This window comes from Salvia hispanica, chromosome 3, assembly GCF_023119035.1.
Source record: "Salvia hispanica cultivar TCC Black 2014 chromosome 3, UniMelb_Shisp_WGS_1.0, whole genome shotgun sequence".
NCBI classification, from domain to species: Eukaryota; Viridiplantae; Streptophyta; class Magnoliopsida; order Lamiales; family Lamiaceae; genus Salvia; species Salvia hispanica.
This window is the reverse complement of record NC_062967.1, coordinates 55,637,406-55,662,622: the sequence shown is the minus strand read 5'-3', so window position 1 is coordinate 55,662,622 and position 25,217 is coordinate 55,637,406. Positions and strand designations below refer to the sequence as shown.

At 34.6% G+C, this 25,217-nt stretch overlaps 1 long non-coding RNA gene and 1 pseudogene across 1 annotated transcript; both read right to left on the bottom strand.

Annotated features, from left to right (window-relative positions):
- Nucleotides 1–25,217, bottom strand: part of LOC125210568 — a 59,423-nt pseudogene that overhangs the window by 32,394 nt on the left and 1,812 nt on the right.
- Nucleotides 18,299–18,894, bottom strand: LOC125213964. Its single transcript, XR_007175043.1, has 2 exons — nucleotides 18,623–18,894; nucleotides 18,299–18,540 (listed from the first exon to the last, which is right to left on the bottom strand). It is a non-coding gene; the product is annotated as an uncharacterized LOC125213964 (long non-coding RNA).

The window sequence follows — 25,217 nt, the reverse complement described above, 5'->3', positions numbered from 1 at the left end:
TACCTCCATGGAGAGAAGAAGGACGAGAAGAAGATGGAAGATGTCGCTGTCGTGCAAGAATTGCTGGGGTTTGAAGCCTCTTGCACAACGGAAGACTTGTACTAAACAAATAAATCAGATACAGATCTATTTGACCGATTATGCGATTAATCAATTCACATGTTAAACAGAAAATTGCATGCTAGAACGCAAATAATTCATGCTCATAGAAAGTAAATCCTAAACATGAATACTACGGTTTAGAGTTACCGATTTGATTCTCCAAAGAATCAAAACATGCTTTCGAGTATACCCACTGCCAAAAACTCTCCCACTTATACACAAAGCAGGTCTTGGTACTAGATATATCGAACCACCATTCATTTCACATCATGTTTGAACATGTTGCCACAAAGGCATTTTATGTGAAAAATCTGCTTGGTTGTTCTCTGATCATATCTTTTCCACCATAATGTCTTTGCTGCATACTTGATCTTTTAATTAATTTCATCTCTCTATGTGATTGCTTAGCTTTATTAGCTCGTGTGTCCCTTGAGTTAGCCTTCACTAGAGTAATCACAACCAAACGTAATACTCATAGGCATACTCAAACTTACGATTAAAGCTATTAGGAAGATACTCCTAAGGTAAACACATTTTCAGAGGATGACTTACTCGATCACTGATTAGTCATAAAACTAAGTCAGTGTAACCCCAAGGACATTACATGAATGACTGGTAAACTAGAATATAGCAATTAGTCTTTCTCAAGCACTATGGTATACTCTTTACCTCAATCAAAGTCCTTTGCCATGGTTAATATGATATATACTCGTCATGCATAAGCACAACTAATATCAAACTTAGTACACATTATAGCATACATGAGACAACTATCTCCGAAACTAGTCTCATAATTCTTGATCTCACCAAGCGTCAAACGACACTTGACTAGAGACAAGACAATTCCATCTTGAAAGGTATAAACCTTTTCATGGAATTTCTAATGCTAAAATGTTCCAAGCAATGTGTAGATATAAGATTCCTAAGAGAATCTCAACATTCTTTCTAGCAATCTTAAAAAGGACTTAGATGCTAAGAATGTAATTAGTTTCTCTTAAATCATTTATCTTAAACTGGGTAGACAACCAGTTTCCTACGCCAGATGTCAATCTTAGTTGTTTGCAACTTTTGTAGATTTCATCATCGTAGAGTACCAATAATATCATTTTTAATGCACTTTCAACTTCCTTGTGCTTACAGCACTGCTATGGGCAAAAGTCAAATTCCAAATATTTGACAATTTTGATAAAATACATATACTCTGATTTAGATGCTTGCCTAAGACCACGAAGGTCTATATTAGCTTCCAATCATGCGTTTCTTGCCCTTAATTACATATCCATTAGAATGTTCTAGTAGATGATTTCCTCAAGACTTCTATTTATAGAAGGCTATCTTGACAATCATAATACATACATTCTAATTTATGTAAGTTCTAATAGACAATATGATCGATTAAATCCTGGCACAACGATAGCGAGAAGATAATTCTCTTTGAGCATAACCCATTGTCATTGTCTAGCCATTTGAGATCCACATTTACACTTGCAAAGATACTTGCTCCCACTGACTGACACAGCCTGTAGGTAGTATTACAAGTCTTGTAAAATATGTTGTCTATCATAGATTGTAATATGGAATCTATCACCTTTTCAAAGATGATTATCCAAATTAACCAATACTACATTGTAGTTAAAGGGATTATGTTCAAGTTAATCTAAGACTGAGTCTTACGACACTCTTAGTTCCTCTCTTGATCTTCATACAAGAATTCTATCTTTGAAGATTACAGAACTAATAACCTTACATCATTTGGGACAAACCTTAAAACATGCCTCAGTACACAACTCCAATTTCTTGGACACTTTTCCAACACGTGTTGGAACAACATTACACCTTGAGATGTGCTGGACTAGAGACACTCTAGTCGACAACTCGTGTTTTGTAGAAGGTACTGATGTTGGTAGTTTCTTTAATGTTTATCCCATCAATGATAAGATTTTAATGAGTACAACTCATCACTTAATCAAACTTGTCTTAGAAAGACTTCGATTCCTTCTTACATAACTATCCCATTCATTAGATGAATGCTTGGATTCGTTAATGGAGATTAGACTCCCACTACTGATCATAACCCTTTGCTCGTCTCCTTATGGCGTAAACCATTGAGACTTGCTAGTCTTTCTATGTTGCACTTCTATAAGTATTCTGAATCTCTTGAAAAATCAAATGATTCTAACTCATAGTGCATCAAACAGACTTTCTCAACTGTCAAGCTATTTAACGAAATGTTAAAATCTTGATAGTCTAGATCAGTTCGAACAATTGCTAAGTATTTTCTTGGCCTTAAGACTAAGAGCCATAAATACTTTATCATTCAATGATTAAGAAGTTGATGTGTTGTTGAATACTCAACCTTGTCGCACTTATATTATTTTAATACTATGATGCCTTAAGCATCAACCATAAAACAATAGTTGAGCATTAATAGCTCCCACTGCAACAAAAACCTAACTGGATCAAGATCTCTTACTTAGAAGTTGCATTGTCATGTAAGTCATTGTCCTTCTATAAAATAGGTCAATCCAACTCACAAAGCATCTTTTCTCGCTTTAAACAAACTTTGATGACAATTCAGGCTCTCTCATTTCCATATCTAGTCTTTTGTTCAAATGAACTAGGACTTAAGAAAAATGCAGCCTTTATGAATTCGCCATCTATCATGTTACTTTCCTCTAACAGTAATATAACGACTATTAGTCTGAAGATTTTCTACTTTTCAGTTAAACCTTCTTGTAGTCATTTCTTATTACTTTAGGCGATGACTTGTGTGTCAGAAACTATTTGAGTGATCAAAAGATCCTCAAAACATTCTGTCACTCTAGGATATTCCAATCGAATCATCTTGACAAATTCTATTGATATCCATCTTTCATCGTCATTAACCAAGACTTGTCGTGCTACTTAAAGGAAAATAGCTTGACCTTATTCCTCAAAGAACTTGTCAAGTACATGCATAATGCATTCTCGAACATTCTTCGTGGAATTATGTCGAGGAAATGGAGGACATGAATCATTGAGTATAAACTCCAAGCTTTCAGCGATGAGAATCATATCCATTTTCGTTTCCGGTCTACATAATTTAGGCATTCGAGTTTACTTTCTTTAAGGATCGCAGACAAATATTGAATGACATAATGAAGATTTGGTAAATTAACTTATTATCACATACTTATGCTCAATACATAATTGCAAATAACCACAAAACAATTATGTATCTTGCAACTGTAAAAATTAAAATTTTGTACCCTCAAGCAGAGGTCAATACACATTAAAATTTTAGCAATTTTACTGGTCACAACACCGACGAATAGTCTAGAGACCGCAGCACGGCATGGCCGCCAAATGTTGCCTAAGCACGACCATCGGATTTAGCATTACAGAATCTTGTTTCTACAACACACTCCCATAACAATGCTCATGTGTTGATAACAAAACCAAGCTATCTCATAAATTCTGTTTGAACTTCTGAAACTTGTAATTTCTTAGGATTATTGTCCCCACAGCATGGGTGGCGATAATATTAGAAACTACTTTCTAGTTCATACTATTTATATTTGAGAAGTCTGCCCTTATGAACTTGCTATTTCTTAGGATTATTGTCCCCACAGCATGGGTGGCGATAATATTAGAAACTAGCTTCATAAATTTGCAAACCAACCGATGGAGACCGTATACAACGCACTTGTTGTAATCATCACTTAGATATTTTTATATGGTTTTTGCATAATTATCACATAAGCAGATAAAGCAGATAATCCACTTAAAATAGATAAACACCAAATAAACAGATAAATCCATTTAATGCATGACATTTAAACACACAGGATAATTATCGACAATTATTTAATCTAGTCAAGGGAGAATCAATTAAATAATTAAGTTTTATCTTGGATAATTATTATCCAAATTCATTTAGGATTTATCAAGATAGAGTTAACTATCTAAATCCACTTAGGATTGTTCTAGATTTTATTTCAATAAAATCAAATCCTACAATTCAAGATAACGTTGATCTAGGATTATCATCATTTAAATCGTACTAGGATATTACTAGATAGAAACAGTTCCATCACAATCCATAAGATGAAAATAAAATCCAATCAATCAAGATTTATACAAATCTTAATTCTATTTAGAATAGACATCCAGAATATATCAAACATTACTTAGGATTTCTTAGATAAATAAATTTATCTAAATCCAATTAAATAAGGATTTTCTTATATATCATTAACATCCTAATCTATCTAGGACATAAATCCAAAAGATAAGGATAACTTGGATTAATACTTATTTTAATCCATCTAAGATTTGTCTTAATAGAATTAAATCTATTCAAATCCATAGGATAAAATAAATTAATATAAATGTTTATCCTAATTCATCTAGGATTTATCTTGGAATAAATCCATATAAATCCATAGAATAAGATAATATTATATTATATTATTATTATTCAAATCTATCCAAGATTTATCTAGGAACAAATCCATATAAATCTATAAGATAAGAATAAAATATTATATTATCACTATCCAAATCCATCTAGAATTTATCTATGAATAAATTCATATAAACTCATAGGATAAGAATAAAATAATATTATCATTATCTAAATCCAACTAGGATTTGTCTAGGGATAAATCCACATTAATCCATAGGATATAAATAAAATTAGATTGTCATTATCCAAATTTAACTAGGATTCATCTAGGAATTAAATCCCTACAAATCCATAAAATAAGGATAAAATCTATAATTAATCCATGATTTAATACAAAATCAAATCTTATATAATATATAAAATCCACAAAAGATATATTCAAATCTTATTTCCAAATTAATCTTGAATACTTTCCAAAATTAATTGCAAGGGTTAGGAAACCCTAATTTAAATTTGGAAAGCGAAGTCACGCGACGAGACAAAACGACGTCACGCATAGGGAAACCCTAATCTTGCGTCGTCGTACTCCCACTGAACCGCAGCCGCCGCCTCGTCTCTGGCAGCCCGTGCCACCCGCCGGCGCTGCTGCTGTTGCTGCGACAACAGCTTCCTCCGAGCCCGGAAACTGCCCGAGAAGGACTCCCACTCGAAAAGCTGTCGCCGCCGGAGAACTCCTGTCTCGCGAAGACCTTCGCTGCTGCGCGCTCAGCCGCTGCTCTCCGTAGCCGCCGGCGCTGCACATGGCAGACCGCCGTCCTCGGCCGCTGGAGTGCTGCTCGATTCTGCTGCTGCGACGCCATGGGGATTTTGCAGCGTCCCGTCGTTTAGCTGCCCGTCATGACGATTTGATTTAATTCCCGTAATGAATTCCACCGTCCAAGAGAAATAAAAAATTACGGCGCATAAAATATTCCATGAATTCTCAAAGGCAAGAATACAATCACGTACAAATTATGTAAGCAGCATTGATCAATTATATAATCATTACATAAAGTGTAATTAGAATTATTTGATAAGAGATTCCAACATGACAGGAAGCTCTCCTTGGCGTTGCCTTGCATGTTCGACGACGTGCAGCCCCGGCGCAAGCGCCGGCTGCACGTCCTCATCAAATGTGCCCACACCGTCATTCATCAATTCTTCGTTATCGTGATACATAACAACACACACCAAACGAAGAAACTAATGCATTCAAGAAATTCATATAACATGAAATTAATCCACATTTGAAGCCCCTTGCACAGCGGAAGACTTGTACTAAACAAATAAATCAGATACGGATCTATTTGACCGATTATGCGATTAATCAATTCACATGTTAAACAGAAAATTGCATGCTAGAACGCAAATAATTCATGCTCATAGAAAGTAAATCCTAAACATGAATACTACGGTTTAGAGTTACCGATTTGATTCTCCAAAGAATCGACGATTGCTCGCGCCTTCTCCACGTTATGATCTTCGATACTAGACCACGGATCTTCTCTCTGGTTCCCGAACTGTATCTCGATATCAGGGGTGGACTGATCTTATCAAAATACTAGGACTCGAATAAAGAAGACAGAAGAAATCCTTTTGGGAATAGGTGAAGAATTCGAAATCCTCCACAGCTGGAGAGTTCGAAATTTTTGAAAATTTTGAGAATAAAAATTGTGATTATTCTGTCTCCTTTATTCTCCTATTTATATTAAGTTCCTTTTGGGCCCAGACAGGGATCTATGGAAGGTTTTGGATATGGGCTCGCCCAATTAGCTTTTTACTAATTAAATTGAACCCACAATTTAATACAAGCTTATATTGGAATATTACGAGCAGCCACTACAGAAGTAATATTGCACTCCCCATCCAAATCCGAAATTACAAGTAATCCGGGTTTCCACTTTTATTATATTATTTATTTCCCGCGTTTAAGATATAAATGTCCATTAATTAATTAATGTCTGCTATGGACTTAATTAATTAACATCTTATTAATTCCAAGAGTGGACTTAGCAAGAAACACTTATTTATTATTCATAGAGTAATAAAACTCCAACCGGCCAGTTTTCCGAATAATAAAACCTTGTTCAAGCTCCTCTTGAGGACATTATCAAACGAGACTCACCTCGTGCGCGATTCAACATAATAGCAATCCTAGCACCGCTAGATATTAATCACCACTACCCAATATATCGGGATTATTGGGTTGCGAAAAACCCGCACCATTTGATAAGTCAAGTAGTGCATAATCAATACCGTATGCTCAATGCTAACGTATGTAGATTAAGAAATAGTATTTTATCAAGACCTTGTCTTTCAGTAGATAGCATAAAGAAACGTCTTGCTGTTAGATCCATTCAGTGCTATACCACACCAACGTCATCTTATTTCAGAAAGGCTTAGAAATAATCGGACCGACATTGCAACCTTTCACGATAGGTAGTCTAAGCCTATCTGGGTTGTGAAATTCTTCTTTTTCTTTTGCAAAGCATTGCATAGAACCGACTGTGTTACCTTAAAGTGGACGACGCCCACAACCAGGTCTACTAAGCAAAAGACTTAGACTTTGTTTGCTTCTTATACATTTAAATGTTTATAAAACATCTTATAAATTCACAAGCAAACACAATGTAATAATATACTGATTCTATTCGTGCGAAACTGCTCGAATAATACTGAATCGGGTTAAAAGTGGATTATAGAGTTTTACGTATACAAGCAAGATTCTATTCGAGCGAAACTTGCTCGAATCATGCTTTTCAGCTAACCAAAGCTAACAAGAATTTCCCAGACGTTTTTCCAGAAGTGTTACCTGGACCACCGCCAGATCGAAAATTGGAGTTCACGATTGACCTCGAACCGGGAGCCGCACCCGTGTCTAAGGCACCGTATCGAATGGTGCCTAAGGAGTTGGAGGAACTCAAGATACAACTCCAAGAGCTCATGGACCTAGGTTTTGTTAGGCCTAGTGTTTCGCCGTGGGGTGCACCAGTTCTTTTTGTGAAGAAGAAGGATGGATCGATGAGAATGTGCATCGACTATAGGGAGCTAAACAAGTTGACCCTTAAGAACAAGTATCCACTGCCGAGGATAGATAACTTGTTCGATCAACTTCGAGGAGCCGGAGTCTTTTCAAAGATGGACTTGAGGTCCGGATATCACCAGCTACGAGTACGAAGGGAGGATATACCGAAGACTGCATTTCGTACAAGATATGGACACTACGAGTTTGTTGTGATGCCGTTTGGCCTAACGAATGCCCCAGCGGTGTTCATGGACTTGATGAATCGAATATTCTATCCGTACTTGGATAAATTCGTTTTAGTCTTACTCAAAGAACGAGAAGGAGCATGAGGAGCACCTACGAATCACGTTGGAGACGTTGAGGACCGAGAAGTTGTACGCCAAATTCAGCAAGTGTGAATTCTGGCTGAAGGAAGTGAATTTTCTAGGACACATTGTGTCGGCAGAAGGAATCCGAGTGGACCCCGCCAAGATTGAGGCGGTACAACGATGGAAATCTCCTTCAACACCGAACGAAATTCGGAGTTTCCTAGGATTGGCAGGATACTACCGAAGATTCATTGAAGGATTCTCCAAGATAGCGAGACCAATGACGCAACAACTCAAGAAGGGAGTCAAGGTGAATTGGACCCCAGAGTGTGAAGCAAGCTTTCAACTCTTGAAGGAAAAGTTGACAACCGCGCCAGTGTTAGCTGTGCCCGAGTCTGGAGTGAATTACGTAGTCTACACCGACGCTTCGAAGGTTGGACTAGGATGCGTATTGATGCAAAATAACAAAGTGATCGCCTACGCGTCACGACAATTAAGACCACACGAGTTGAATTACCCAACGCATGATTTGGAGTTAGCAGCAGTGGTACATGCCCTAAAGATTTGGAGGCATCATCTCTACGGAGTTAGATGTGAAATCTTTACGGACCACAAGAGCTTAAAGTATTTCTTCGAGCAGAGAGACTTGAATATGCGACAACGAAGATGGCTCGAATTAGTGAAGGACTACGATTGTGGCATTAACTACCACCCCGGCAAAGCAAATGTAGTGGCAGATGCTTTGAGCCGCAGAGATCATTCGCAAATAGCTACTCTTCTGACGGAAGAGGAGAGCTTGATAAGAGAATTTAGCAAAATGCGATTAGAAGTGATAAGAGCACCCGAAACAGTGGAAGAGCGAATTGCCACTTTGGTGGTTAAACCAGATCTGAAAACGAGAATCGTTGCAGCGCAACGGATGGATGCGGAACTAGAGGAAATTCGAATTGAAGTGAGAACCGGTGAATCCGGAAAATTTAGTGAGGAGTCCGACAATGCCCTCACATTTGAAGGAAGGTTGTGCGTGCCAAACAACGAGGAACTTAAGAACGAGATCATGAGCGAAGCTCATGAAACTCCATACACTGCCCACCCTGGAAGCACGAAGATGTACCAAGACTTGAAAAAGTCCTTTTGGTGGAATGGCATGAAGAAAGATATCGCGGCATTTGTGGAACGTTGCTTAGCCTGCCAACAGGTGAAGGCATTACATCAACGACCGCATGGAAAATTACAACCATTGGAGATACCCGAGTGGAAATGGGAGCACATCGCCATGGATTTTGTGACGGCCTTGCCAAAGACCCTAAGTGGGAACACCGCAATCTGGGTGATTATAGATCGACTTACCAAGAGTGCGCATTTCATACCGATTCCGATAACCCATGGATCGAGCAAGCTGGCTCGGATCTACATAAAGGAGATCGTGCGATTGCACGGAGTCCCAGTGACAATTACGTCCGATCGTGACCCGAAGTTCACATCGAAATTTTGGATTAGTCTACAGCGCGAGCTTGGAACGCGATTGAATTTTAGCACGGCATTTCACCCGCAATCCGATGGGCAATCCGAAAGGACGATCCAAACCCTCGAGGATATGTTGAGAGCCGTGATACTCGACCGCGGTGGAAGTTGGGAGACCGTACTACCGCTAATTGAATTTGCTTACAATAACAGCTTCCAAGCAACAATCAACATGGCGCCATATGAAGCCTTATACGGAAGAAAATGTAGATCGCCGCTCTATTGGGATGAAGTTGGAGAGCGACGGGTGCTAGGACCCGATGCGGTCGAAGAGATGGTTGAAGTCGTTCGACAAATTCGTGTGAGAATAAAGGAAGCCCAGGACAGACAAAAGTCATACGCTGACGTCCGACGAACCGACTTACAATTTCAAGCCGGTGATAAAGTTTTTCTTAAAGTGTCCCCGTCGAAAGGGATAACACGTTTTGGTGTTAAAGGAAAATTGAAACCACGTTTTATCGGGCCTTACGAAATTCTAGAAGGAATAGGACCCGTAGCCTATCGATTGGCGCTACCGCCAAGTCTTGGAAACGTGCACAACGTCTTTCACGTATCGCAGTTGCGAAAATATGTGTTCGATCCGAAGCACGTGATTCACTACGAAGAAGTCGCGTTGAATTCCGACTTGAGCTATGAAGAGAGACCCCAAATGATCTTGGACCGAAAGGTTCAGAATTTGAGAAATAAATCCATCGCTAGCGTGAAAGTACTATGGAGGAACCACGAATATGAAGAAGCCACGTGGGAGCTTGAAGACAAGATGATGGAACTGTACCCGGAACTTTTTCCATGAGGTACCAAATTTCGGGACGAAATTTCTTTTAAGGGTGGTGGAATGTAACGCCCCACTTTTTCAAACCCTAATTTTCGGGTTATAAAATTTTTGCATTAAATGCCTTAAATGCTATGATATGTGGATTAATTGATGAGTGATTAATTACATGGTGTCTTTGTGACCTAATTGCGTATGAGAATTGAAATTTAGTTGAATAGTCAACTTGTTGAAATGTTGACGTGGCTATTGAATAGTCTAAGATGGGAAAAATGTGACGTGGCCGTGGAATGGTCAAAATTCGTTGGAAAATGGGAATGGAGGTGAAATTCGAATATATGAATATTTGATGTGGGAAGAAATAATATTGGTGGCGAATTATTTTCCTAAGGGATGAGTGAGAATTAAATAGGAGCATTATTGTTATGTGGAATTTTCGACCATCACTATTATTGGAGAAGGAAATCCTATTTTTTTTCTTGGATTTAATTATTGCTTGGGATAATTATCCGAATTAAATCCAAAGTCCGAATATTCCTAATTTATTACATAAATTTTCGGCCCTATGATTTTATTTAAGGAGATTTTCGAAAATCTCTTATATTATGGGAGAAGGGATTTTATTATTATATTATTTGATCCCTTGTTTATTCTCTTCCATAACTAAATTCAAATACCCTAGCATATCTTGCCAAATCTAAGGAGATCTTACTATATCCTAATTTAATTAGGATTAATACTAAATTCCTTTTGAAGATTGGAAATACACGCCACTTTTCCTTTTAATTGGGGAGATTTAATTATTTATTCTTGCTCCGTGATATATTTGAATTTAATTATAGGCTAATTAAATAGCCTACAGATTTCGAAAATCCTCCTATTGCTCAACGGTTTCAACGCCATTACTCCTCCCAAATCTTCTCCAAATCTTGATTTATTTAATTATTGGAGTATATCTTAACCTCTATAAATAAGAGGAGAGAAAATCAAAACCCTAGCTACAAAAAAATCACCCCACTCTTGAAAACCGTTCCCCACTTCTCCCCCACTCTCTCCAAAATTTATTCTACTTTCTCCATTAATTCTTCATCATTTGGAGAAGAATTGAAGCGGTTATTCAAGATTTTATTGAAGAATCAAGGCTATAACTTGTTGCTACCGATTATTCTTTTGGAAAAGGTACTTTAATTTTTGATCTCCTCTTCTTCTACCGATTAATCGGTGTTCTTGAGTCCACATGCATTTAGATTGAGTGAATGGGAAATAAATTGATGAATTTTGGGATGCATGGATGTGTGTGTGTGTGTGTGGCCGTGTGTGTGTGGCCGTGTATGCGTGTGCGTGCATGCCTCGGGAGGCGTGCACATGTGTTGTGATCGTGTGCGTGTGTTGTGTGTGTAGAGCACTCATGCGTGACACGATTTAATGGTGAAATTGGAGTTGTTATTTGAATAAAAATGATATGCTAATCATATCTTGATTTTGGATGATGATATTAAAGATTTATCGATGGGAAAAAGGGAAACATGGGAACATGCATGATTTTGAAATCAATGATTGAAACTGATTTGTGATACGCCTAATTTAAAGGTGATACTTCGCGCTCTCAGCGTGATAAACGAGGAGAAGAGAATACTTTCGAGCTAAGCCGACGAGGTGGGCTTTCTTTTAAAATAAGGACATTGTCCTAAACGGATATTGATGAGAATGAGATATGTGTTATCATGCCTTGATTTGTTTTGTCGTGCCTATCCCTCATGGCTATGCCACTATTGATTTAATCGAATTCGGATCCTTGTAGAGCCGCAAACTCTACTTGGGTTAGTGTACACCAATGTTAGACCGAGTGTCAGCGTACGGGTTGGCCGGTCTAGTGACCTGGATTGCGGTCGCATTCCTTGTCATGTAGAATGAGGATATGGTAAACGTCGATGTGAAAAATGGTTGCGCGACCGTGATATTTGATAAAGAAAATATTTTGGTGCCTCGGGTCTTTCTAAAGTTAAAACCCCGATGGACACTTGAGAATGGCATGATGATAACTATATTTGTGATAAAACTGTTTTCGGCAATGAGCCCACTGAGTATGATTATAAGTACTCAGCCCTGCATGTGTTTTCCCTATGTGCAGGTTGAGCGGTGACGAGTGGGCGGCGGTGTTGAGTAGGAAATAATATCATGATCTGTTGGAACTCTAAGTGTCGTTGTGTCTCCATACATAGCTTCACTTCTTTCTTGGTCGCTTCCGCTATATTATGAAACTTGTGATCTTTTGGTTGGGTTAAACTCTTTTATTCGTGGGAATATGTTAGATACAAAACAGATGAGATTACTTTGGAACTTTCGCTAATTTTGAGCATATTTGGTGATAGCCTTTTGTTGGATTTCATTGCTAAGGCATTATTTCTCTCCTACTTAATTGTTCATTAAATGCTTTGGTTAAATCCCTTTTTAAATGGAACCCTAGCCTATGATCTTTGATGCATTCAAGTCCGCCTAGTTAACGATCGTCGCATTTATTATACCCTAGATGGGCGGGTCGTTACAGTAGCCCCCAAGTGTGTGTGTAGAAGTGTGAAAAGTGAGCTAAGAGCAAAATATGAGAGATGATGATTTCAAGTGTGTTGCGTGTTCTTTATTTATAGGCGTGGAGTTGATCTTCTAGAATCTTCTCTTGAATTTTCCTTTTTGCCATTCATCTAGAAATCTCCTCCGTCTGGTGACTTTTTCCTTCTTCTGCTCACTTTCCTGCCAGTTTCCTTCACCAGGTGATTTTCTTCCTTCCTTCCTGGATCTGACTGTTTCTTCTACGCACCTGACTTAAAAGTTATGTTAGACCTAGGAAATTGCTGATTTTAACCCCATAACCAATGAATAAAATTAGCCTTATCAAAGATGATACTATGTCGTGTTCCAAGTTATTTCAGTTATTTAAATATTTTGGTCAAGTATGTACATTTCTCCTTTCTTCTCCGTTTCTTTAATCCCATCCTAGTCACGATCAACTGTGTTTTCTATTCTTAGAAAATGCGGGCGTGACATTTTATTTTCATTAGAACAAAAATTATTTATTTATGAGAATAATAACTTTATTTCCAAAATAGTAGACTTTTATTTGCAATAATATTAACTTTTATTTGCAATAACAATAACTTTTATTCCCAAAATATTAGTAACTTTTATTTACAAGGATAATAAATCTTATTCATAAGAATAATAACTTTTGTTTATTGGAACAATAATTTTATTTAACTAGAACTATAACTATTATTTGTTACAAGTGTTTTTATTGATTATATTAATAATAATTTTATTTAACTAGAATTATAACTTTTAATTGTGGTGTCTATTTTTTATTTATTTTACTTGATATATTTGCAAACATAAAATTAAATAGAAGTATAAAAATTATAGGGCGGACTTTAGAGCGCCCCACTGTAGGTGAAATGGTAGAAGGATAAAATGCTAACGTAGCGGAGCATAGGACGTCTTATAGGCGGACCAATGGAGTGTCCTTAAATGTGATAGTTTGTTGAAATTACCAAAACACCTTTTTGGGTGGGAAAAGTGTACTGCTGAGTGTAATTAGTTATTTAGTTTACTATTATTTTATTGTATCTATTGTAGTTATTAAAAAGTGTGAAGAAATAGCTGCAATCCTTTTGAAATTTGCTTGATAATGCACGTGATTGTTAAAAAAATTAAATAGAATAGACATTCTCTTTGAATGCAGAATGTTGTGTTCGCGTGTGGCAGTTTGTTTACGCAACAAACTAGATTCTTCAATGTTTCCAATGCTACAAACCTATTTTTTTATTCCATTAATTCTATCTGAAAATGAAATCTACAATTTAGTCAGTTCAATTTAGTCAGTTCTATCGTTCTGTAAATAAGTACTCCCTCTGTTCCATAAAAGATATCGTAGAATAGCACGAGATTTTAGAAAGTTTTGTTTTATGTGTTAAATGGAGAGAGAAAATATAATTTTTATATTCATGTGAGAGAAAACTTTTTTCAAAAAGAAAAGTGTGACATCTTTTGTGGGACAAACTAAAAATGAAAGTGTGACATCTTTTATGGGACGGAAGGAGTATTCAATTATGAGTTGTGATTTAGAGACATAATGTCTCCGTGCCATAATGCCCTTATACTATTTTTTTGCCATAAGAATAATTCATATATGGACTAATATACCCTTATTTCAAAATAAAGGAAATTATATCCGTTTGATTATAAAAGGAAAGTCCAATCAAAGCACATTAACTATTAACTTCCAATAACTTTGGAGAATTATAATTAAGTAGTTAATAACCCTCTTTAATTTTGCATAATATAAAAGGATGTGAATTGGTTTACCTTCAAATGAAAATTCTTATTTTATTTTATTCAAACACTAATGTAAAAACTAATTATTTTATTATTAGATAATTCTTAAAATTTTAAATTATAAAAATAGTTATATACATATATATTAATTTCTCAGTATTATTATCAAATAAAATAATCAAGTCTTTTGATCTAATTATTTTATTAGTATTAAATCACTTTTAAAATTTGACTTATTAGTAGCCACATCTATTTATTTTATTGGTATTAAAAACTTACTCATTTAATAGTCTTTCATAATAAATTATTTTATTATTAAAGAATTAACTTTATACCATGAAATTACTACGATTAAATAGACGGAAAAACTTGTGATTATATTTTTTCATCGAGATTCAATGTAATGTTCCAAAACTTAATGAATAAATTATGAGAGAGAAAGAGAAAAAATTAAGAACAAATTTCCATAAATAAAAATAATACTGCTAGTTACAGTGAATGGACCAAAATGAACATAACCAAAAGAATTAGTATTTTTATAAAATTATTAATGCATTAGAATTTTTAATTTTTGAAAAATATATATTTTATTATATTTTCATTTTCAAACAAAAGAATAGGTGAAATTGATAAAAAAAAAAAAATTATACTTTTCTCTTTTGTATTATAAACGGATTACAAAAATTTGAAGTGAATTACATTTAAAATATTATAAAAGTGCGTAACAAAATGTGGGTCCCATTTACTCTAATATTCTAACTTCTTTAGGTATATATTTCAATTTTAATTCATATCTTCCACATTTATATATATTTCATAATTAAGCTAGCACATCCTTATTTAAGTTCATAATTAAAATTCCATTACGCACATAGTTGCTTTTTTTAAGATGTAGGAGCAAAAAGATAGATGTAAAAAAGTATAGATTTAATTAAAAATATAATATAGGAGTATAAGATTATAATTTTAACCTCGTTATGGCATTATGGCTTAGAGATGTCTCTAAAACATTTTTCTTCAAGTTATTTCAATGATGATTTAATCAATCTTACACAGAAGATAGTCCTTTTTCTCAATCTGTATTGAATTTGATACCTTATGATAAGATCTGCAAACTATAAGATTATTGCAGCAATTTTAGGAATAACGCAATAGTATTGAACAATGCACAGCCTATTTTATTTGATGCTTCTTCTTCTTCTTCCACTGTTCTAGGGCGTCGACTAAATAAGGATCTATGTCTATTATTGGCCCACTAATTTATAGTTAAGCTTCTTCACAACAGCTACTTTCTTTTTCTTCCTCCACCTTTCTTTCTCTCTCATTCTGTTTTAGCATAAAGAAAAAAAAAACGAAGATCGTACCAAAATGGAGGGCCGATGGACGCCCCATTTGGATGGGCCAAGGCCGTTTCCTGCTATGGTGGGGGCCCTCCATTGCTAATGCTCTTATTACATCCCCAAAATGAACATGTTCTTTCCAATCTACTTCCACTTCCGACTTCCATCGCCCCCCGGGATTTAGCATTCACCGACCAATGGCCAAGTTGTTCATGCTTGACTGTCAATTAGATTGTCTTGACTACCTGGCAGATAATTGGTATGATGCTGATCTTGACTTAGAGACTAGAATTGGTTCAGGTATAATTCCATCTCAGTTAAATTGTATTGCATACATTTTCTATCAAGATCAGATTTTAAAAGATATTGTTTCAGCACTCCTGGAAAATACTTGTGTGTTGTCTTTCCGATTCAGCATAAAAGTATTCATGAAGTGATTTGTATCCTCAGCGCATCTTCACATCTTCCATAGAGAGGATAGAAGCTATGGTGCAAGGGGTGTCCAGGCTCGATTTGAAATTATTCCTAGCAAAGACGCTGACATCTAAGTAAGTTTTCCTAATTGAACACTAATTATAATTAACAAGATTATGCATATAAGTCCCTTTGTTTATAGGTTTGCACAGGTAACAGCTGAAGACACATCTGTGACCATCGGCGAGAGGAACAGAGCTGCTACGGAGAGCCACTGATGGAGGCAACATGCCGGACTTGGGAGGTGCAGTGGATAACGGCGTTTTCCATAAAGAATAGGAATCTCACAAGCAGCTCTCTCCCATTAATATTATAGATACCAAACTCTAGCATTGCTCATATTATCTTCACTTGTTGCATTGGATCTCTGGTTTTGGTTGGGTGTCGAATGTGGCTTCGGATTTGATTCATTACGTTGATAACAACCAATTCATGTGATTGTAGTGATATTGTGTGCATTCATGAAATACAAATATGTAGATTCAGTACTCTCGTATAGTGAATCATTCAAATTCAAAAGAATGAGATGTGTTTTTAACTCACAATATACAAATCAATAAATATAATTTAAAAATGCAAAGTCAATAATCCAATAGCAATTGTGGTGTGAACAATTCACCAACAGAAAGTCGAAATTAATATACGGAGTAATAAATATTGATACTGGATCAGTTTTTTATATATATATATATATATATTTTATTAATACTCGACAGTTTGGTAAATGGAAAATGTCGGTAAAATGGAAAATAAATGGACAAAATCGCCCTTTACCCTTTTGGGAGTGATTTCGTCCGAAAAAGTGTCAAAAGTGGGAAAAAAAACAACCTTAAACACATACATAAGTACATGTATAAGGACCGCAAATGATATTTTTAAAATATAGAGATTGTAAATGTGCTCGTTACAAGTATAAAGCCTAACATACAAAACAACTTCTCCTAAATACTCCACCCGTCTCCATAAATGTCACACTTTTCCTTTTAGTTTGTCTCATAAAAGATGTCACATTTATTTATTTGGAAAAAGTTTCTCTCATATTATATATTACTCTACTATTTTCTTTCTCTACCTAACATACACAACAACTTCTCCTAAAATCTTGTGTCATTATCCAATTGTGTCATCTATTGTGGGATGAAGTATAGTTGTCAACTGGGTCGGGTATGGGCCAGCCCACTAGTGAAACGAAGTGGGTTTGGGCTCATTAGTTGAGATGAGCTCCAATTGGGCCATTTTATAAACCTAGGCCCGAGCCCATCAGATGCCCACTTTCTATAATTAGTTTTTTTTTTTATATAATTAGGTGATTAATCACTAATAATAGTATATTTCTCTATTTATGCATGTCATCTTGTGCACGAGACATGTTAATTTGTCTATTATTGCAATTTTTTTGGTGTCTCCAAATGGATTCAAACAGTAATAATTTAATATCTACATAAGTTTCCAACTAAATTATGATTGCAACATTCAATTTTGACTATATCTAATTTTTTTTCTTATATTTTTTCTATCTAAGAGGTAAAAAAGATGGTTCTGAAGTTTAACTTCAAGAATATTATGTATTCAACATTTAATTTTTTTTCTTATATTTTTTTTTATCTAAGAGATAAAAAAGATAGTTCTGAAGTTTAACTTCGAGAATATTATGTATTCAAATCTTGATATTTGATGAATAATTATAGAATTTCACCTTTGAAATTCTTTTGTTTGATTATCGAATTTTTTTCCTTTGACTTCGATATGTAAGTATACACAATACATTATTTTGTCTGATTTTCGAAATTTTGTCCTTTAATTTTGATATGTAATATATTGGGTGCAAATTCATTTATTATAGTCAAAATATAATTTTCTCATGTATCATAAAATTGATAATAAAATACACACTTCGATAATTTTAGAAACTTTTTTATCTAGAAGATTTGCTTCCCGAGTTGTGGGTACGTACTCGCAAAATATCAAATACTACACTATGATCGAAACATAAAAAGAGTGTTTAAATCGTAAAAGTAAATACCATTCTGATTAAAATTCTATCTACAAGTAAGCTTCAAATATGGATTTCCTCACTCCAACGCATGAAGAATTGAATAAATATACCCAAACCACCAAAATTATCTCCATAAAAATCTAAAAAAATAAAAGAATAAAAAACAATTAAACTCAGTGGATTAAATAAGTAATCGCCAGCGCAAGCAGCAGCAGGGTGTAAGCAATTCCTTGATCAATCGCAGTGCCTGCATTACCAAATCACCAAAATTTGAGCAATTTTTCAAATTAAAAACCTCAACAGGAAAGAGCATAGTGAAATTAAATCACCGTCGTTGGAAGGCGCCGGTGCTGGTGAAGGAGCGCCGCCCTCTCCGGCTGCGAATTGGCGAAGCGTCACCAGTATAAAAGCGATTATCGGAAGGCCGACGAAGCTCCTCATGGCGATCGAAGAATCGAGACTGGAAATCGAGAGAAAAAGATGAAGAGAATAGGAATTTGGGGATCGAAAGGGCAAAAGGGTAAAAAAAGAAGAAATTTCAATATTCGAGAAAGAATGAATGTTGATTAATTAATATACCAAAAAAAAAAAAAGAAAAATGAATGGCGAAGGGGTTAGGATTTACAAGGGGTATATATAGGGTACGGTGATTGGTGGACGAGTCGAAGTCGTGTTTGGAGAAGGTTCCAAGAAAACGCGTTTGAGTTGAATACAAGGAAAATGAAATCGCACGTGTTCAATTCAAGCTGGCTGGCATTTCAGTATCACGACGGCTGTAATAATATGGTCAATTTGGCAATGTATTGTAAAAGCTAAATTATGACTATGTACATACTGAAAATGAAAATGGAATTCTAATCAAGACTGGTAATCAACAAAATTTATATACCCATTTTATCAATATTTTGGTATATATACTGAGGCTCCTATTCTAATGCTTTTAGCACCCTAATCCAAAATCAAAATTAAATCTTCACCCTTGGATTTTAAAATGAGTGGATGAGATTAAAGCTAACAAAATCTCAATAAATAGTAGACAAAATATCAACAAAAGGGTAATATCGTCATTATGTTATCATATGATAATTTTCGTGAGTGTTTTTTTATATCAACATTGTGTATTACAAATATCAACAATATGACATTAGAATATCAACACAAGGACAAGAAAAATATCAACACATTTTTATTGAGATTGGACATGCATAATATTGAGATTTTGCCTACAATATATTGAGATTTTTTGTTGCATTTGTTGAAAATAGCTGCTTATCAACATATACTAAAATTGAAATATAATTTATCAAATTTCATCATCCGAACATCGTCGGAACATATGCAATTGAGATCTCGTTGGAATTCTTATTAAATTATCTTTAATTTGATATATTTTTTGCGAAAAAATAATTTAAATTGAAAGAGTTACGTAAATTTAAAGATTTGAGATGATTTTGAGGAGAGAGAAAGTAGTTAGTTTTAATTATTACATATAGGATTTGACATTAATACCCTTTAAATTTAATTAATAATTATTTAAATTTAAAATATATTACACTTCGCTCTTCATATTAATCACAAGATCTTCTAATCTAATGATTGAAAATTGGTCTCAATTTGGAATTGGTAATTAGTTAGCAATTGATTACATCCCTATATACTGATAGCTAATAGTATTAGTGAATGTTCATATTATATGTTATTTTAAATACTACTCCTTTATTCAAGATAATATACAGGTACGAGTCATTGTTATATTTATTATTTTTAATTATGATAATTATAATTATAAAATAAGTAATTATATTTTATTTCTATTCCTGATTCACAATGAGATAAAAACACCCACAACTTGCAAGAAACTTTGAAAGATATATTAATTGGGCAAATAAATATAATCAAACAATATTAAATACTAGTCTAAGATATTCATCCTCCGATCCCCCCTCACACTAATGTTAAATAGATCTTCTCTATATTATACAAACACATACTTTTCAATTTATACAACTAGAATTTTTGCATAGGAGAAGTATGAGTAGTTATTTAATACACTTAGGGGGTTTTCGGTTGCCAAAATTAAATCTCATAATTAAATATATATCATGTTTGGTTCATAAAATTGAACCCTACAACTTAATTCTAGATGAATAGTCTCATGATAATTAGTCATAGCCTCCTCCCTCCAACTAAAATAATCTTACAACTTAATTCTAGATGGATAGTTTCATGATTATTAGTCATGGTAACCGAACGTCACCTTAGAAACTAAAGTTTGACAATGAATTGAAGTGACAATAGGCAAACATAGCGGCGCGCACCTTAAATTATTTTGATAGTGATCTGATTCATGCTGTGTTGTGGCATGAGAATTCGCATAATTGGCTTCAAATTAGTGTTTCTTGTGGTTTGTTTGATTAAAAATTGGAATCCTATTACATTGACGTATTTCGAACAATATTCATAATACTCCGTTCAAAAACATATGATAATATTTGGAAAAAGTGGTTTTTATTCTCAATAAACATTAATTGTGTGAGGACGAGCCAACTGCGACGTTCATCTTACAAGGAAGACTAAACACTATGGAGAATCTATTAAGTCGAAGAGGTGTGTATGAACGGGCCAAAATTATTGAGCACGTTCTTTTCTAGAGGTGAGCAAAATATCCAGAAAATCTAATCCGAATCATATTGAAATTTAAAATTTAGTTCGTATTTTCGGTTTGGATCGGACGATTTTTTTAGGAATTTTGAATGTTCGAATCGGATAAAATAATTTAAAATCCAAAGTAATCCTAAATTCGAAATATATTTATACATATATTACTATAATAATAATAGTATATTAGCAATTATAAACTTAACATACATAAAACCTTTGTGTTGAACAGTCTAATGGTATTTGCATACTACCTCCGTATTTTTAAAAAACAAAAACTATTTCCATTTTGAACCGTTTCTTAAAAATAGAAATTTTAGAATCATCCTATTTTTGGACGTGGATCCCACAATACACTAACACTATTTCCACTATTTTTTTCTCTTCCTCTCTCTTACTTTATTCATTTTTTACATTCTCTTTCTTACTTTACCAATTTTTCTCTCTTACTTTACCAATTGTGCATTAAAATTCGTGTCATTTCAAATATTTTTATTTTTCAAATACGGAGGTAGTATTTGGTATTGGATTTTCATAATTTTATTATTTTTGGTATTGGATTTTCGGTCTATGCAATTTCAAAATTATCGTATTGAATCGAATTTCGTAGTTCAGATTTGAAATTTTTGTATATGAATTTTTTGGGCAGTTTAATCGAATTTGATTCATTAGATTTTCATATAAAATATAAATGAGCTAAAATTTGATCAAAATTTTGAATGCTTGCCCCTAGTATTTTAGTTGCATTGATCTAGCAGTCTTCGGTGCCATTATGCCTGTGACTGTGAGTAATGTGAGTAGTCCCATTCAAAGGTCTTAACCAAAGAGCTCCCTCTCCCCTTGTATTAAGGATGAGCACAAATATCCAAAATCCAAAAACTTGATCAGAATCTAACCAACAAAATTTAAAATTTGGATTTGTTGGATTTTTGGTTGGGTCGTATTTTTAAAAAATTATGGATGTTCAGATCATCGGATTAGATGCTTATATATTTTTAAGCAATTGCATATTTTTCCAAATAGGATAGGACGTTTGAATTTGAATTTTTTGGACAATTCGATCAAACCAAATTTCATAAAATTTTGGATTTTCAGATCAGATTGAACAAAAATCTGATCCAAGATCCAAATATAGGGCTGGGGAAAAATACCGAAATACCGAAATACCGGCCTTATCGTATCGAAAAAATACCGAAAATACCGAATTTTTGGTATACCGTGACTTTCGGTACGGTATGATACCTTACCGAAAGATTCCGGTAAGGTAACGGTATGAATTTTCAAATACCGCGGTATACCGCTGCATACCGAAATTCGGTATATACAGTAAATTAAGGTATATACCGTAAACTAAGGTATATACCACAAAAATATAAACACAATTATATATAAAAATATATTTTATATATTTTTAAATTATAAAATCTATCATAAAATATAAATATAATTATGAATACATTATATTTAATTTATTTTTAAAATTATAAAATATAAATAATATTCTAGAAACTTTAATTTTTTATTTTAATTGATGTTGAAAGTCAGGTATACTGTAAAAGTAAGGTATACCGAACTTCGGTACGGTATACCGAAAATGAGATACGGTATTGGTATGGAAATTCGTCATACCGAAAATAAGGTATATCGAAGTTCGGTATACCGAAAACTTTGGTAAGGTAAAGGTATGACTTTTTCGCATACCGTATTTACGGTAAGGTATACGGTATGGTGGTTTCGGTAAGGTATACCGTACCTACCCACCCCTATTATGGTATTACTATTAATTTGGTCCCAAGAGTACTGGACATAAATAGAAACGTACCAATGTGTTTTATTGTTCAAATGACGCCAATTTTCAACATTATTTGGCGAATTAATGGAAATGGTTTCTCCTTTTTAAAGCCAAAGTAAAGTAAAATGTTTATCCTAATTATTCGAACTAAAATTTTATTAACCTTGAATTATTTTACCAGCAAGATCCAAACTCAAGCAAAAAAAAAAGTTCAAATCCTATTAAATGAAAAAAAGGAAAAATATGTCTTCATATATAGGAGCTGAATTAGGAAAAAAAAGGGTTTCAACTGTTAAGTTTTAATCATGATCAAATAATTTAATTAAATTATTAGCTTTTAAATCCTACATAAAGAAGAGGCCGGGCCCAAAACAGTACCACATCGGACCCCCTAAACGGATAGAGTTCAACAATTAAGATAAATAATTAGCTAATAAATTGCAGTCTGCAGTGGGGTTTGTACAGTTGGCTGCACTTTGTTTACATAATTGCGCGTAATTAAAAAAACGTTGTATTGTATTGAATCTATTGATGCTTTGCTGTGCAGTTGTACTGCTTTGATGGACAGCTGGGTGTTAATTCACTCCATAATTGGAACAAATTAGGATATTTAATACTCACAAGAGTGATATGTCATGTCCATTTACAGAGACTTAATTTACTCCCAATTACTGTTTTTTATTTTTTATTATTTTTTAATTTTTTTTTGGAGTGGTGGCTTACCAAGCTAAAAATTTGATATTCGTATAGTTATATCATCAAATTTTGTACTACTATATTTTATGGACATTCTCGTGCATAAATCTATACCCGATGAAACATAACAAAATAAACTTGAAATTTAGTATATACTATTGTTACCATCCGTGCTATGCACGGGATAAAATTTTTTCAAGTAATGAAGATATATTAACAACTAAATGTATTAAAAAAGAGATATAAAGTAAATAATATAAAAATATATATACATATAAGAATATAAAATAATGCTAAAGAGTATCTATAACATTATAAACAACACCAAAAAAGAAATTTGTACTTCTATCAAGATACTGTATTGAACCATTTCATATTCAGTAGTATATGATTTTATACAATTTTAATATCTAATATGAGTGTAGTAATAAATAAAAGAAATAACAAAATAAGATATGCGTGGATTGAAAAAGAATAAGATATACGAATAAAGGAAAATATACACTACATCCAAAAGAAAAATAACAAATAATTTGAAAAAATAAATAGTTTTAAATTTCAAATTTGAAATGCTATCAAAACTCAAATATACTTGACCCTGAAACTAATCCAATGAAATCAAGAACTTGTTTACCTCATCAATAACGTCCAATGTGGGAGCAAGTACAACACGATCTTGCAAACAATTGCTCAAGTCTTCGAGATCCATATAAGAAGAATAAATCTATGAAACAATGATTTTAAGAGAATCTTTCAGCATTAAACAAAACAATATCGGAATTTCAATATTCACTTCACTGAATTAAAACATGTATAGTTAATCCTAAAAAAATCAAGAATATTAAATAGTTTCTTTACCATATAGTAGTTTGAACGGTTCGAAGGTAATTCTTTTCTTCCCAAGAATAAAAGAAATTATTACATCAAAATTTCCGTAATACTTAATTATTTTGAATATAACTATTAGAAGCATCCGCAATGGTCGGCTAATGACACGTGCTATCAAATTGTCAAGGCCGGCCGAGACCGCTAGCAGAATCCATTGCAATCGGCCAGCGCAGTAAACCGACGAGCGGGATCGGCGTGCCCGCGACGATCGCTCGCCGTCGGGGGGGACCGCTTAACGCGATCGGCTAGCCGCCATTGTGGAGGCCCGATCGGCCAGAGATCGGCCAATTTTCGATTTTTTATTTTTTAAATCATATATAAACGCATTTTCGTTTCATTTTCATTTGCACCACTTGTTTTAACGAGTTTTCTCTCTCTCTAACTTTCTCGTTCAAGAAAGATCATCGAAATGGATCACGCGGGTGGTAGCGGTAGTGGTGTAGTGGTGGGGATCCCGAGGAGTACGAACGGAGGATGAACGAGGCCATGGAGGCCTACATGAACCGCGGGATGGAGCGGTACATGCGTATGGTGGAACAACAGGCGATACCTCGCCCTCCTCCACCCGCTTGTCCACCACCGAGCCAGTTGATCGACGGATCACGTAGCCGCACATCGGCCGGGCCGTACGAGGACTACTTGCGTGAGTACCTGCTGGTTTCCCCGCCAACATGTTCGCCGGCGTTCGTAATGCGCAGGAGTTGTTTATGCGCACTAGCAGGGCATTGGAGCGTCAATATATGTGTTTCCGTTTCAGGCACGATGCGCGGCTGGCATACCCGGCCACACCCCTATCCAAAAGTGCACGGCGGCAATCAGGCAGTTGGCCTACGGAAGCGCGGCAGACATGTGGGATGAGTACCTCCACATCGGTGAGTCGTCAGCCCTGA